At 43.4% G+C, this 4,594-nt stretch overlaps 1 long non-coding RNA gene across 1 annotated transcript; it reads left to right on the top strand.

Annotated features, from left to right (window-relative positions):
* Positions 1–430: 430 nt before the first annotated feature.
* On the top strand, positions 431–4,334 carry LOC127310617 (uncharacterized). The gene is made up of 3 exons (XR_007857395.2): positions 431–685; positions 1,246–1,363; positions 4,014–4,334. It is a non-coding gene; the product is annotated as an uncharacterized lncRNA (long non-coding RNA).
* Positions 4,335–4,594: the final 260 nt, after the last annotated feature.

Genomic DNA, 4,594 nt, shown 5'->3' with positions numbered 1-4,594 from the left:
CTTTTCATAGGAAGCATGTTAGACTTAAAAGTGTTTCATATTTGCTTTTTGATGCTCTCTTTTGCTTCAACTACTATTTCTTGCGAGTGCATCATTAAAACTGCTGAGCCCATCTTAATGGCTATAAAGAAAGAACTTCTTGGGAGATAACCCATGTGTTTATTTTGCTACAGTAACTTTATTTTGTATTTGAGTCTTGGAAGTTGTTACTACTGTAGCAACCTCTCCTTATCTTATGGTAAATACTACATATCGTCGTCCGATGGGAAGCTAATCGTCGGACCAATCGGACGCCGTCCATCTTGCCTCAAACGAACGGCCCTACATCGGCTTTGCTTTTCACGACAGTTTCTCCCATTAACCACGCAACCTTTATCCCGATTTTATTCCGGGCCGGTTACAATCGTCCATGCTGCCTCCCCTAGCTAGATCGACCTGCTCCTCGCCGCCATTAATCTCCTGCTCCAGCATACCAGAGCGCACCACCAGGCTCATCTCCCCTGCGCTGCCTGCACCTCAACTTGCCGTGGTTCCTCCAGCACCCCAGGAGATGCACCTCCTGCTGTCCCGCTTCGGAGTGTCGTCGCCGCAGTAGACGGCCGATGTGTCCATCACCTCAGTGTTTGCTTCGCCGGGATCAGAAGGCTATTTCCCTCAACTGCTTTGCCTGCGCTGTTCTACAATAGTAAGCACTTCCGATTTGATTCTTCTCTTTGCTTTCTCCTCAAATCTATGTTCTAGTTCATCCCTTTTTGCGTCTATTTTATTGTGCCCAGACCTAGATATAAAAGGTTAAATTTATATGCTTCCAGCATAATGGTTTATGTGAGATAGCACGAAATGTCTACTCATAGCATCCGTGCTTCATATGTATTTGTGTTTCCAATTTAAACATTGTCTCATTCTTCCAATATTTTCCATGCTTCATATGCCAACGATGCATGTCCCAACTCAAGCTTGCTAATTTCATGTTTCAAATTCATCTGCTTTTCACTCAGCATGACTTTTGTTGAGATGGCATGAAATGTTTGCTTCATAGTTGATATCACCAGCAATGCTTCCTGACTTCCTATATATCTTATATTTGTTTTCTTCATACAAATAAGTTTCTGGCAATGGAAACATGCTTCTACAGCTTGCGTTTTTTTTCAAATTAAGTATTGATTTCTTGTTTGTGCATACTTTTAGTTGATGATTGAGCCCACAAAACCCCTAACATGTTGGAAGTTGGTCTGTACATCACAGGTTTCTACAATTAAAATCAATGCTTCCGATATGTCTCATCTATGTTCGGTTCGCGACAAGTTACTGCTTCACAGCATGAACGCTTCTACATCTCATGCATGGGCTTCTTAGTACTGATGTATGCTTCCTATAATCATATTTAAACAATCATGCATCCTATATTTCTCGTTTCTGTTGTAAAGGATCCATGCCATTGATCGTTTGAATTATTTTCTTCGTTTTGCGGTACCTCTTCATATTGGGGAATTAGCTTTTATTTATAGTATTAACGCATATATATTAAGTAGGTCATGCCAATTAAATATGCTATGCATTTATCTTTATTTTTGTTCCTCGTCTTAACATGTGGGACTCCCTCCGTCGCTATCTATAACTATATATGCGTCAGTGCTTCCTAACTATATGCTCCCATTCAGTGGCGGAGCCAGGAATTGAACTGAGGGGGGTCGAAACCAAGCTCTAAATTTTTTTGACAGAAAAAAGCAAATGTATTCAATAAAAGAGCAAATGTATTCAATAAAAGAGGTCTAAACAGATTCAATTTGCATATTTCATCAAGTACAACAACAAAATGACTATAAATAACCAGAACACCAAAAAGACCTACATTTTGATAAGATAGTATCATACCATTAAGTTGCCTCCTCGTCGGCGTCCATCGAAGGCAGCCGGGGACGAGCCGAGCTGGGGGCAGCCGGGCAGGGCCGACCGGCCGAGCAGAGGTCAGGCGATTGGAGTCGAAGATGGGGACGAACCGAGGCGCTGAGCAGGGGGAGGCGACTGGAGACGAAGGCGGCGGCGGGGAAAGGCGGCGGGCCACCGGAACGGCGACGACAGCACCGACCTATGAAGGAGATATGCCCTAGAGGCAATAATAAAGTGGTTATTATTTATATCTTTATGTTTATGATAAATGTTTATATATCATGCTATAATTGTATTAACCGAAACATTAGTACATGTGTGATATGTAGACAACAAGAAGTCCCTAGTATGCCTCTTAAACTAGCTTGTTGATTAATGGATGATTAGTTTCATAATCATGAACATTGGATGTTATTAATAACAAGGTTATGTCATTGTATGAATGATGTAATGGACACACCCAATTAAGCGTAGCATAAGATCTCGTCATTAAGTTATTTGCTATAAGCTTTCGATACATAATTACCTAGTCCTTATGACCATGAGATCATGTAAATCACTTATACCGGAAAGGTACTTTGATTACACCAAACACCACTGCGTAAATGGGTGGCTATAAAGGTGGGATTAAGTATCCGGAAAGTATAAGTTGAGGCATATGGATCAACAGTGGGATTTGTCCATCCCGATGACGGATAGATATACTCTGGGCCCTCCCGGTGGAATGTCGTCTAATGTCTTGCAAGCATATGAATGGGTTCATAAGAGACCACATACCACGGTACGAGTAAAGAGTACTTGTCAGGAGACGAGGTTGAACAAGGTATAGAGTGATACCGAAGATCAAACCTCGGACAAGTAAAATATCGCATGACAAAGGGAATTGGTATTGTATGTGAATGGTTCATTCGATCACTAAAGTCATCGTTGAATATGTGGGAGCCATTATGGATCTCCAGATCCCGCTATTGGTTATTGGTCGGAGTGAGTACTCAACCATGTCCGCATAGTTCACGAACCGTAGGGTGACACACTTAAAGTTGGATGTTGAAATGGTAGTACTTGAATATGGAATGGAGTTCGAATATTTGTTCGGAGTCCCGGAAATTTTTTGTTTTCTATGCAACGTTATCCTACAACCTACTCGACCTGGTCAGGGACGTCGAGGCCCTGGCTGAAGCGGAGAAGGAAGCAGAGGAGGAGCGGGCGGCCCATGCGCCGGTCGACGCTGAGATGGAATAGCGCAGGGTGGCGGCCGGTGTAGCTGCAGAGGACTCCGACTCCGACATATCATGGTCTTCCGATGACCCTGATGCGCCTACCCCGGAGGAGAAGGCAGCGGAGCAGAGGGCTATAGTCGAGTCCTTCGAAACGCTCAAGGACGACGCCGCCAACGCGAGGCTGTGGCAGTGCCTGCTAGAGGATGCGGCAGCGCACCAAGCCCTAGCGGCCGCACGGGAGGCAGCGGAGAAGCGAGACGGGAAGCGACGCAACGACGGGGCCAGCCCGTCAGGCAGCAAGTAGTCTATGCTTCTAGAACTACTTTGTACAGTTTGAATGTACTAGGTTTCTATGCTTTCTATATATGTTGCAAATCTTAAAAAATAGGTCGCCTCGATGGGAGCACACCCAGGACGCGCGAACAAAATATGTCCGTGAGGCGACGCAAACGGACGCTCACGACCACTTTTAGGCGTCCGAAATGCGTCACACCGTTGAAGATTCCTTAGGATCGATTATTTTTCCCTAATTTCTGAGCCGGGTCGACCGACCCTCCTCGACCCGGTGGTGGCTCCGCCCATGCTCCCATTGTTGTATGTAGTAAGTCTATGCTTTCATGCGTCCTAACAAAACTGACAAAACTGAGACGGCAAGATTGTCAAAACATTTTCTAGTGTATGCAATTCAATGCTTCCATCGTACTTCATTATTGCTTCAAACTTGCCAAATTATTTGCTTCGTCCATCCACCATTTATCCCACAGTCATCCACTTAGCATACCTTGCTTCTATGCTTCTGATCAATATTAATATTTCGTCAAATGGAATAATGTTTTGCTTAAAGCTATTTGAGGTTTTTTGGCTGTTTTTGTGTGCTTATGTATGCACTTGGCTTGTTTGCAGTACCAAGAGCACATATTGTGGTTCTGCTCGGGGGCAAAGGAGATGGTCTATGACCCTATTGATGACACCCACGATGAGCATGTTGTGGTCATTGTCTTGTTGAGGTTATGCTGGTAAACATCGCATGTTTGAAGCATTAGACGGGAAAAAAATTTAGCCGCTGATGGAAGCATATCGGCATGCTACAACACGACGGTAAAGTTGTTTCGTTGTGTCACAGAGGCTGTGATGGAAACAGAGACTTGTTAGCTACATTGTCATAGGCCCTTCAAAAAGTAGGAAGCAACTAACGATTCCTTTGAAGCATGGATGGGATTTCATTTTCCAACCAATGAGCTTATTTGTATTTCTCGGGATCATATCCCTAATTACTTTGAAGCTTCTGTACCCATGATAATGGTTCTTGTTTATGCAAAGTGGTTTGTATTTTGTTAGAAGATATTATAGTCCATGGATGTTTTGGAAGGAAAAAAATCATTTTACATGAATGCAAATCTATTAAATCGAAGCTTAATTCACCATGGAAGCAAACAAATCGGTAGTTGGAAGCATGAATTTGCTTCAACGAAAACCAAATACTA

This window comes from Lolium perenne, chromosome 6 (assembly GCF_019359855.2).
Source record: "Lolium perenne isolate Kyuss_39 chromosome 6, Kyuss_2.0, whole genome shotgun sequence".
Classification (NCBI taxonomy): domain Eukaryota; kingdom Viridiplantae; phylum Streptophyta; class Magnoliopsida; order Poales; family Poaceae; genus Lolium; species Lolium perenne.
This window is presented reverse-complemented; position numbering and strand designations above follow the sequence as displayed.